Source organism: Oryx dammah, unplaced genomic scaffold (assembly GCF_014754425.2).
Source record: "Oryx dammah isolate SB20612 unplaced genomic scaffold, SCBI_Odam_1.1 HiC_scaffold_24, whole genome shotgun sequence".
Lineage (NCBI taxonomy): Eukaryota > Metazoa > Chordata > Mammalia > Artiodactyla > Bovidae > Oryx > Oryx dammah.
In genome coordinates this window covers 68759034-68771008 of record NW_024070208.1, presented here as the reverse complement: position 1 = coordinate 68771008, position 11975 = coordinate 68759034, and the positions used below count along the sequence as shown (strand labels likewise).

Here is an 11975-nt window from a genome sequence, read left to right as displayed (position 1 = left end):
TCTCCCCAGAGAAAGGGCTTGGACCTGATGCAAAGACAGGGGAAGGTAATGAATTCGGACTTTTTCCTCATCCCTACACCCACTCCAAATCCCATTAAAACTTACCTGTCACTTTCCTAGTCACCGAGGTTCAAGCCTTCCCTACAGTCTTTGCAGGAGAATTTAAAAGGTAGCCACATTCATGACATTCAAGAAAAACCCTCTTTCTCCACCTTTTCATGTTTGACCTGCGCAAGGAAGCTGCTCCAAATTTTTCCTTCTTCCACTCCAACCTCTCCTAAGCGTGCACAGAACTCGATCCATCCCCAAGCTCGCTTTGGTCTCTTCCCTTCCTTAACCAATGACTTCTGATAAATCCCAAGCTCTTCTGTTTGGATTTCAGTTCAGTTCAGTTCAGTTCAGTTCAGTTCAGTTCAGTTCAGTCGCTCAGTCCTGTCCGACTCTTTGCGACCCCTTGAATCGCAGCACGCCAGGCCTCCCCGTCCATCACCATCTCCCAGAGTTCACTCAGACTCACGTCCATCGAGTCCGTGATGCCATCCAGCCATCTCATCCTCGGTCGTCCCCTTCTCCTCCTGCCCCCAATCTCTCCCAGCATCAGAGTCTTTTCCAATGAGTCAATTCTTCGCATGAGGTGTCCGAAGTACTGGAGCTTCAGCTTTAGCATCATTCCTTCCAAAGAAATCCCAGGGTTGATCTCCTTTGGAACTCAGAAAGCGACCTTAGAGATAACTACCACTTCCCATATTCAAACATTTTTTTCTTTCATATTCGTGTGCATACATACATCTATCCCTCAAAATTGGCTGTGAAGCTTCCACTTAAGTGGGTAAAACGGCGGTGATAATCAACCCCGCCCTTGGAGAATTACAATTTTATTGGAGAGGGGAAAAAAAGCAAAACAAAACAAACAGGGCATATGGGGGGTGCAGAATGTCGGTGCTTGACACGTAGCTGGTGTTTCAGAAACATTTAGTATTGATATTGGGTGACCGTGGTCAATGAGCTCGCCAAGCTTTTAAGATGTACCTGGCTGATTCCGTGCAGCGTGGTGGCAGGTAAACGCAGCAGGGCGAGGACCCGGGATCGCGGAGACTGCAGCCCTATCTCCATGCCCTGGTCCATTTCTTGTCTATACCAATAATGAAAAGTGTGCGGTCACAGCTGGAAGGGGCTACTCCTAGGGCAGGGGGCTTGCAAAGGGACCACCCTCCATCGGGAAAGCTGGAACCAGCTGTGGGCGGACTGAGCCCGCGTGCCGAGGAGCTGTGGAACCCTGGGGGTGAGGGGCGAGCAGCTATCGCTTCTTTTGACCCCGCTCCGCCGGGCTGGGGGCCAGCCCGACCGCCGAATCCTGCAGCCGAGACACCGGCTAGTTCACGCTGCCGGCTGTCGACGATTAAACCAGAGGTTCAGATTATACTGGAAAAAGTTAAGTAACGTATACTTAGCTATTTAGTCATGGCTCATAAAAAGGCAGACTTCTAGGTATAGACATTCAAAAAAGAAAACCATTTAATTTGACAAGGAAGAAACACTTTTAAGTGATTACTGAGAAGAGACGGAAGAAGCCAACGCCAGAGTTCAGTGATAGTTTACTCTGAGGGTGACAAAAGGGGCGCCGAAATAGCTCAGTTGGGAGAGCGTTAGACTGAAGATCTAAAGGTCCCTGGTTCGATCCCGGGTTTCGGCAGAGCTTTTCTTTTTCAATCGAGACATTCGAATTTCGTAAATTCCCTTCTGTAGAGTAGCCTGGCTCATTAATTCCGGCCCAGGTAAAGCCTGAGACTTGAAGGGCGAGCGAGAAGTGGAAACAGCCGTTCTGGGGCAACCCTAGGTGGCTTCTCCTCCCGGCCACTTCCGGAGCGTCTCCGGGTCTGGCGTCGGAGGCGCTGCTGCGCGTGCGCAATGCGGCGCGTGGGGGCTGCAGCCGCCCTGCTCCAGCGGAGAGCCGGATGTGCAGCGATTCGGCGCCCCCGGGTGGTGAGAGGTGGATGTGCGCTGGTCGCCGTGAGAAAACAGTAGATCTTTCTGCCGGGGCCGGGGCGCGGCCAAAAGGAAAAGCTCGTCCTAAATTTCATCCGCGTGCGTGCGTGCTAAGCTGCTTCAGTCGTGTCCGAGTCTGTGCGACTGTGGGGACTGTAGCCCGTCAGGCTCTTCTATCCGTGGGATTCTCCAGGCAAGAATACTGGAGGGGGTTGCTGTGCCCTTCTTCAAATTTCATCCTCAAAGCTTCCCAATTTGAAAATCAAAATCCCTACTGTTGAATTAAATGGCATTCCTCTGATCTTGCCCAGGGAGGGAACCGGACGGCTGGGTATTTCTGGTGAAAATACACCAAACGCGGCTCTGGGATGCCACGGTCAGGGCTACTTGTCCAATAGGTAAAAGAGTGGCAGCTTTACATCTCCGTGAAATTAATCAGTTCTACGTCGCAACAGCTTTATTTACAGTCTCGATCAGAAGTTCTCAAAGTGTTCCCCCGGCTAGCAGCCACAACTTCACAAGTTCTCAGCCGCGCTCGACACCTACTGAGTGGGAAACCGGGGTGCGCCCATCGCTAGTTCTTTTAACAAGTATTCAGGGGATATACAAATCGCGGGTTCTATCCGTGGGCCAGGAAGATCCCCTGGAGGAGGGCATAGCAACCCACTCCAGTATTCTTGCCTGGGGTCCCAAAGAGTCCGAAACAACTGAAGCAATCCAGCACAGGGGATTCTGAAGCAGCTAAAGTTTGAGGGCCGCTTATCTAGACGTTCCTTTCAGTTTTAAAACAGCCCTTTCCTAAGACTGTTTTTGTGGACAGACTTTTCCCTTGTGCTTTTCCCCTGCAAGTTTGAAATAAAGCTTTGACATCTGCTCAGAATTAATTTTTCTGAAAATTTTTGCTTTCATGGTGAATGTGTGTGTTGGGATGTGTTGAGGGCGTGGACCCATGGGACCCACTCCAAGGCTAATGTAGGTTCTTCTGAGTAAAGAAAAGGGAACCGGGGGGCCTGATATATATTGTGCAGGCTCCTGGGAGCTGAGCCAGGATCCGAAGGTAGAAGTTGTAAGGATGCAGATTTTAATTGAAGGAAGAAGAAATTTCAGTCTATTGTGAAGTGAAGTGAAAGTCGCTCAGTCGTGTCCGACTCTTTGAGACCCCATGGAGTGTATAGTACAAATTCTCCAGGCCAGAATACTGGAGTGGGTAGCCTTTCCCTTCTCTAGGGGATCCCAACCCAGGGATTGAACCCAGGTCTCCTGCATTGCAAGCAGATTCTTTACCAGCTGAGCCGCAAGAGAAGCCCTCAGTCTATTGGAGTCACTATGAAAGGGAAGATGCATCTTAGCGAGGAGATGAGTTGCTGGTCAGCAGATCAAAGACAGTCACTTGTGGGACCTATGCATGAAATCTTGCATATATTCTGCTTCTCTTGGGTTGAAAGGGAAGGCAACTCACATTATGAAATCTTGTGTGCACTCAGGTTGTTATTTCACTCATTGATTGAACACCAATTATATACCTCCCTCTATGTGATCCTTAAAACTGCCCTGTGAAGTTGCTTATTATTATCTTCATTTTACATAGAGCAGTCATAGGAGTGCAAGGATTAAACATATGTCAGATGTCTACATCCTAAATGTTATTAAGAGTGAACCGATGTTGGGATGTTTGGGTGCATAAATGTAAGAATAGTTTCAGTGAAAGCCTCTCAGTCATGTCTGATTTCTTTGTAACCACATGGACTATACAGTCCATGGAATTTTCCAGGCCAGAATACTGGAGTGGGTAGCCATTCCCTGCTCCAGGGCTTCTTCCTACCCCAGGGATCAAACCCAGGTCTTCTGCATTTCAGGCAGATTCTTTACCATCTGAGCCACCAGGGACATCCAGGGAAGAACAGTGGCAGGAGTAAACTAAAACCTTTGCTGGTTAACCAGGAATGGCTCTCTGGGCAAGTAGGTCTTGACTGGGCCCTCAGAGGAAGGTTTCTTGGTTAGGGAAACCCCAAACTGGAGTGCACTCAGACATCCACCTGTTCAGATGGGAGGAGAATGGTGTGGGTGCCAGGCAGTGACAGTGACTGTTCATTTCAGGCAGCCTGAGGCCCAGTTACCTTGTGGGCAGACACAATAAGACTGTGTATCTGCTGCAGGAACACAGACTTTTGTATGGGAGGTGGGCTTGAGGCACACACTGGGTTAGAAGTCTGAAGAGGTGTAGGAAAGCACATTTTAACTGAGTAACTTTTCAAGATCACATTGGCTTTCTTCAGCAATTCAGGAACCAGGAAGTATCCCTGCGAGGAAATAAGAAGGGGTCTGAGAAGCTGTTCAGAAGGCAGAAGGAGGCAGGATAGGAAGTTATTCTAGCAGAGATCTGATTGTTTCAGGCAAGGCCACCTTCCTTTGGGAGGGCCAACAGGGGTCTATTAGACGAATTGAGGGCTTCCCTTTTGGTTCAGCTGATGAATCTGCCTGCAATGTGGGAGACCTGGGTTTGATCCCTGGGTTGGGAAGATCCGCTGGAGAGTACTCCAGTATTCAGGCCTGGAGACATGACTGAGTGACTTTCACTTCATTTCACCTCTGTTGGAGATGGAGAATTTCCCTTCTACCCATCCTGAGTTCTTGTGGCTGGACTAATAATAAAATTGACCCAAGACAGATCAACAAGAGAAAAAGAGACACATTTTAATACATGCTCATGGAAGTCTCAGAGAAATGAGACCTAAGAAATGGACAAAGCAGGCAGCTTTTTTAGTCTTTAGATGAAGAAACAATCTGTGAGGAATTGACAGGGTGAAGAAACTAAGGCTTTGGGTGCTTAATTAGTGAAGAATCTAAGCAGAGTTTGGGCTTGGGGTGGTAAATTGAAATAGTAGCCAGATTTGTTCATATAGACTTCTGAGCTGAATTCCCCCTCTCTGGTGATAAGGGTATCCTCTACCTCCTGTTGCAGGGAGAGGGCCATTCACAGGGGAGATATTTTCCTGCTTTCAGGGAGATTTAGGAGGGTTCAGGGTCCCTCTAGCATTGGCCATTAAAAAAAACAATTATTTTTGTCTACACTGGATCTTTGTTGCTGTGCGTGGGCTTTCTCTAGTTGTGGTGATCGGGGGCTACTGTCTAGTTGCGCTGTGTGGACTTCTTATTGTGGCTTCTCTTGCAGCAAGGGCTTAATTGCTCCTTGGCATGTGGGATCTTCCTTGACCAGGGATTGAACCCATGTCTCCTGCTTTGGCAGGCGGATTCTTAACCACTGGACCACCTGGGAAAGTCCCAGGCCATTTCGTAAGTAGCTTTGATTCAAAATAATCAATATGCCATTGAAGCACATTTTGGGGTGACCTATCCTGGGCACTGGCACCTCACTAGTGCTGGCCAGGTAATGCCAGACTGACTAGAAGATGACGTTCCCGGGAGAGGAGGAAGCTGCCATTTGGTTAGGTATTAATTTTTCATCCCAGTACTAACCAGGTCCAAGCCTGCTTAGATTCCAAGATCAGACAAGATGGGGTGTGTTCAGGGGGGTTTAGCCATAGACAAGTTAGGAATTAAGTCTCAGTTTGGGGACCTTGGGCTTAGCATAAGTGGCTACATTTTGGGCTGGAAAGCTAATTTTTTTTTTTACTTTTATATTACATTTTTATTTTGCAAGAAAATAAAGCATGCAACTTAAAAATAAAATTAAAAAATTAAGCAGTTCACCAAAATATTTCAGACTACTGCATACAGAAATTATGATAGCTCATTTTTTTTTAAAACAAGGGAACAGTTAAGAAGATATTTTGGGTAGGTCTCCACTGGTTCTGTTTTCCTAAAAGGTTTTGCTGACTTTGTGGGAGGCAAGAATGATTAGGAAGAAGGTAGGCAACCTTTTAAAAAAATTAAATATGTATTTTATTAAAAATAACTGCATATGCATATATTTTTATTTAAAAAATATTACACATGTATACATATACATATTGGGGCTTCTCAGGTGGAGCTAGTGGTAAAGAATCTGCCTGCCAATGCAGGAGACCCAGGTTCAATCCCTGAATTGGGACGATCCCCTGAAGTAGGAAATGGCAACCCACTCCAGCATTCTTGCCTGGAAAATTCCATAGGCAGAGGAGCCTGGTGGGCTGCAGTCCATGCGGCCTCAAAGAGTCACAAACGACTGAGTGGCTGAGCACACACATGCGTACACGTATGTTCATACCATGTAATTTTTTAACCTTAATATGTAAAGTCTACAGATGTAATCTGATCATTTTTATTGCCTTTCACTGCCATGTGACCTGCTCTAATAGATGTCAGACACCCTCAGTTTCCAGTGGTGAAGGCTGAGAAATACTGAACATGCGTTGTCTCCTAGGGACCCTCTGATACCAGGTATCTCCTGGCTCTTGATAACAGATCAAGAGCCCAGGGGTGGTGTGTAGCTCTTTATAAACGGAGAGGGGTGTAAAGGATGAAAGTGAAGTGTGAAGTCAGCCCTTATTCCAGAAAAGAAATGCTTTCAATGAAAAGAACGCCATCACATTAAAGATTTATAGGACTTAATGCTCAGCCCAGGTCTTTATTGTCCGCCGAAAGGTTGTGAATATCTCCTCTAGCTTCAAGGCCTTTATCTTGGGTGGCCAGGGGGAAGGCTTTTTCTCCTGTTTCCTTGGTGAGCTTTTGGAAAAAACCTGGGCCCTCTGGGTCATCTGATAAATTTCTAAGGTGACACGCAAGCATTGCTAAATGACTATCTCTTAATTATCCCAGATGCTATATTCATTTTAGGTCAGAACGAGGATATAATGAAACTGTTACAATTGTTACACACAATATGAAACTAGATGAGCATTTAATAATTCATTGAGGCTTTTCATGTAATCAATGTGTACATGCCTTAATGCCCATTTTATTAGTCTTGGGTCCTATTTCTACTCATTTAAATATAGAGTGGTTTATAGTTTAGTTTCCTTTTATAGTATTTGTCCATCTCAGACTTATCTCATGTTGAAATCTGATGTTGGTCAGAAATACAACTCCTGCTGGGATTGGCCTTCAGTTCTGGGAATACATGAATTCTGCCCAATCATCCTTAATAGGTGATGTCAGAAAGGACTGCTTTGTTTAAGGGTAGCTCACTTATCTAACTGGAAATCTTGGAGGGTTGTTTGCAGAGTAGTGTTTGGGAGAGGGCCAGCAGACAGCCTGGGGAATGAAGCAGGACATTTTGATGAGGGGCAAAGCTCTTCATAAAAGATGCCCCACGTCTCATGTGAGTTCAAAAAAATTGAAAATTTCATATAATGAGTTGTCTTAAAGCAGGGGTGTGCAAATATTTGACTGTTACTACCTAAATATATTCTACAGTGCATTTGGGGCAACCCTGCCATTACATACTCCACTGGCCTTCTAGTCCAGAGAAGCAAAGAATGACCAGAGTTGCCATTTCCAGAGTGCTGTCCATGTGCCAGGCATTCTAAGATGGGAGTTCGAATCCTGGGTTGGGAAGAGCCCCTGGAGAAAGAAATGGCAACCCATTCCAGTATTCTTGCCTGAAAAATCCCATGGACAGAGAAGCCTAGAGGGCTACAGTCCATGGGGTCACAAAAGAGTTGGATACCACTTAGCAACTAAATGGCAATAAATGGTAGATAAGACTAGTTAGTAAAGTTTATTACATAGGTTTTTCAGGTGCCATTTGTGGGCTGAGTAGGGTGTATAGTTGTCTCCGGGGATTAACTTCTGTCCTCTCTGGTAGAGAGGGAAGGGGGAACATTCTTACAAGTTTATGTCCTGTTTTTAAGCAAATGAGGGAGGTCAGAGAGCTTTGCTTGTATCTGCTGCTTCTCTTCTCATTTGCCTTTAGCGCAAAATAATAATCTGCCAAAGTGGCAGGTTTGGGGTGCCATGTTTGGGGCGGCATGTTTGGAGTGGCATGTTTGGAGTGGCATATTCTGCTACCCTTGAGGCAGAATCTGCTACCCTTCAAAAATATCTACTGAGATGTGATTTCTTCTTTGTTTTTGCTGTTGCTGGTAGTTCAGGAAGGAAGAGGGTGGAGTAGATTGAGGTGTGGACATTGCTGGTAGACAGTGTAAAAAGTGTGGTGGTCTCAGTGGCATAGATCCTGTTGTCTCTTAATCTTAAGTATGTCTAGAAGCAATACCAGTATACCAGTATACCTGAATTTTAAAAAGCCTCAGAATTTTAAAAACCACTTTGCATCCTAAGATAGACCAAGACAACCCCCCAGGGGATCTCTCTGACTGGTTAGAGTCCCCATAATAAATGAAACTATGAGCCTTTCCTGAAAGTTATTAACTCTGTATTAAAGATAATTTCATTCACAACCATCTCAATGTTGTTATCTGAAGACAGGCAGTAACCTTTGTAGATAAAAATACTGTGACAAAATCACTTCTTCCCACCATGAACAAACTAACTATAAATTTGATAACACAGTTCATCTTAGGTAGAGATGTGGCTTATTGGATTTTTTTGATTTAATTAAGAGTTTCTTGTTTGTTTTCTTTTTAAGCCAGTCTTAAAAAAAAAACACATTATTTATATATTTATTATTTGGCTGCACCATGCCTTAGTTGCGGCACGTGGGATCGAGTTCCCTGACCAGATGGAACCTAACCCTAATATTGCATTGGGAGGCTGGAGTCTCAGCCACTGGACCACCAGGGAAGTCCCAAAGCCAGTCTTTTTAAAACTTGGATTTCCTTATCTAACCTCTCAGCAAGTAGATTAATTTTTTTTCCCTTCTAAATGGTTTTCTTAGAGCAAATGTCTCCTTAAAGATGGACTCAGTGTTTGAAAAGTAAAAAAAAAAAAAAATTCAATAGAGTTTCAGGCAAATTGAAACGGGTTTAGCTGCTCCTCAGCATGTGGGATCTACCTGGACCCATGTCTCCTGCATTGGTAGGCAGATTCTTTACCACTGAGCCACCTGCAAAACCCCTGAGCTGAACTTTTAAACCATATTTAGTATCCCATAAAGTACTGGAGATAATCTCACCCAATAGCAAGGACGCATACATTCCCTAATTGGATTGAATGCTAAGGGATTTTAATATTAAATCCATAAACTATATCTAGATTTGAATGATCTGATCTCTTATGCTAGGAATAATTATTAACAGAAAAGTTTGGTTTTGTTCCTTTTTTTTAACAAAATGAAGGCCTGATTTATTTAGCTGTTGAGAAGGCAGGAATGGGCATACTGGTAGAGGGTGCATAGAAACCTCTCCGTTGTGAGCACTGTTTTATGTCAGGATGGCAAACTGCTCCTAGAAAAATGTGGTCAGGTGCCTGTTTATTCCACATCTGATTCTGTTAGCGTCTCCTCAGTTAGTGCCCATCTTTCAAGTTCTCGCTCACGGTTTGCCTCTCATGAAGCCCATTCGCCACAGATTAAGCTGCAATGGATTGCTCCCATTTTAATCTCCCAGTGCGCTATGCACTCTGCACTCTGCACTGGGCATGTGATTCTGTCCCATCTGTCATTTTCAGTTTCAAATGTGTGCTCATTTCCTATGGCAAAATGCCACCTCCTCAGAAAAGGTGGTTTGGACATCAGGAAGAGATACTTGAGAGTCTCTATGTTCTAGTGGGCAAATGTGAGGATTATGGAGGAGTGGTCTCTGAAAGAAGTCAAATGACTGGGAAAGGCTGGAAGGATGTGAGCTTACTCCCTGAGAGGTTGGAGGAATGCTGGGATCGAAGAAGGAAAGGAAAAGGGCAAAGACAACAGAAAAAAATCTGGCAGGCTGGAGGGGTGGTGGTGGTGGTGTAGTCGCTCAGTCGAGTCCAACTTTATGTGGCCCCATGGACTGTAGGCTCCTCTGTCCATGGAAAGTTCTGCAGTAGGGGATGTCAAATCCTCTCCCTAGCAGAGGTCGGGGTGGAGACAGACGTTGGGACAGTTGATCTCACCCCTAAAAGCAGGGAATCCTTAGAAAAGGGTTGTTATCTCAGACCTCGAGAGAAACTTCAGGAGAGCCAGAAAGCAACTTTATTCCTTTTAAATCTGAGTTCTCAGTTGGATTCATGGTAACACTGGAGTGCTTCAACCAACCTGGCTGAAGGATCTGAATTGCGAGTCACTGCAACAATTTATGGTCCATCGCTTTGAACTCTCACACTGTAAAAAGAGACGATTCATCAAAGTTATGTCCATTTTCGACCGCAGTGGATGAAGTGGAGGAATGCAGTCCAGCAAGAGGCAGAGGAGAAGGCTGAAACCACAAGTGGGTACCGCAGCTCTGTGGATACACATGGTGGGAGCTGCCTGGGCCTGAGCTCTGACCTCACCTATTGGCTGTGAAATGTTCATAGGTTCTGGAGTCCTTCTCAGTTTCGGCTGGCCCACCTGTAAAATAGAAGGAAAAATAAATACTTATTTTATAGGGCTCTTGAGCGAATTAAATGAAATGATCAGGAAGTGCTCCTCCTGTGACACAGGGCATACTTAGCGCTCAGTTGGCGCCCCCTGCTGGCCGCTCTCTTCCTTCAGGGATGGGTTCAAGCGTCAGCTCCTGCCTGTTTTCCCGGGAAATCTTCGGGGTTTCCCGCTTTGTACTTCCCGCACCTTATATGTTTATCCGTCTAGATAATATTTCCTGACTGGCTGCTATCATCTCCTTAAGATGTCCATCCATGTGCAAAGCAGAGAGCGCGCAGTCGGTGCTCAGTGCAGATTTATCCAATGAATGAGTACATTTCCCTTTTCATCCTCCTGGCAGCGGTGATGGTGGCTCATCAGCATATTATGGCTTCTGGCTGTACTTGTTTTTATTACGTTCTCTAACAAGAGATCACGGAGAAGGCAATGGCACCCCACTCCAGTACTCTTGCCTGGAAAATCCCATGGACGGAGGAGTCTGGTAGGCTCCAGTCCATGGGGTCGCTAAGAGTCATGACTGAGCGACTTCACTTTCACTTTTCACTTTCATGCATTGGAGAAGGAAATGGCAACCCACTCCAATGTTCTTGCCTGGGGAATCCCAGGGACAGAGGAGCCACGACTGAAGCGACTTAGCAGCAGCAGCGGCAGCAGCAACAAGAGATCAAACTCTTTTGAAGGTCTGGGCCGAGATTCCTATTCCTTTTCTTTCTTTCTTTTTCTTCAATGTTTATTTGCTTATTAATTATTTGGCTGTGCTGGGTCTTAGTTGCAGCTCGTGGGGTCCTTGCTCTTCCTTGGGGTATAAGGGGTCTTTAGTTTCGGCATGCAAGACCTAGTTCCTTGACCAGGGATGGAACCCAGGCTCCCTGCATAGATAGCATGGAGTCTTAGTCACTAGACCACCTGGGAAGTACCCCTATTGTTTTTCTGTGCCTTAGATCACCCAGCCTTGTGCCAGAAATGTTCTAGGTTCTCAAGCAATGCTTCTTGACATCTATTGATTTGACAATAGGTAACTCAGACAGACTAGAAAGGTTTTGTGGTTGATTTAAAATTATGGATGATTTTTAGTGTTTTTCTTTTGGTTTATGTATTAAATATTTTTTCACCTGTATTATTTTAGGAAAGGAAGAAAAAGAAACCTTCTTCAGAATTCCATGGATGGAGGGATCTGGAGGGCTATGGTCCATGGGATCGCAAAGAGTCAGACACGACTGAGCAACTAGCACTAAACCTTCTTCAACATGGGACAAGCAGGAAGCTGGGCCTGTGTGTTAGTGTCCAGAAAGAGCGTGGGGTTGTCTTGGCCTAACAGACAAGTCGAGGCATTTGGGGACCAGGATCTGCCAGGGCACTAACCTGCATCAATGAGGGAGGGTCACAGTCACACATCACATGGTTGCCGCTCAATAAATGTCTTAACAACGACAGTAACTTTCCATCTTTCAAGTTCTTTAAGATATACTGACTGCTATTTTTAAGTGGAAGATTTACATAGCTTTCTAGATAAATAGAAAACAACATAAATCTTCATCAACAGAGGATGAGATGGTTGGATGGCATCACTGACTCAATGGACATGAGTCTG

General features: G+C 45.3%; 1 non-coding gene across 1 annotated transcript; it reads left to right on the top strand.

Annotated features, from left to right (window-relative positions):
* The first annotated feature begins 1620 nt into the window (after positions 1-1620).
* On the top strand, positions 1621-1693 carry TRNAF-GAA. The gene has a single exon. It is a non-coding gene; the product is annotated as a tRNA-Phe (tRNA).
* The last annotated feature ends 10282 nt before the right edge of the window (positions 1694-11975 follow it).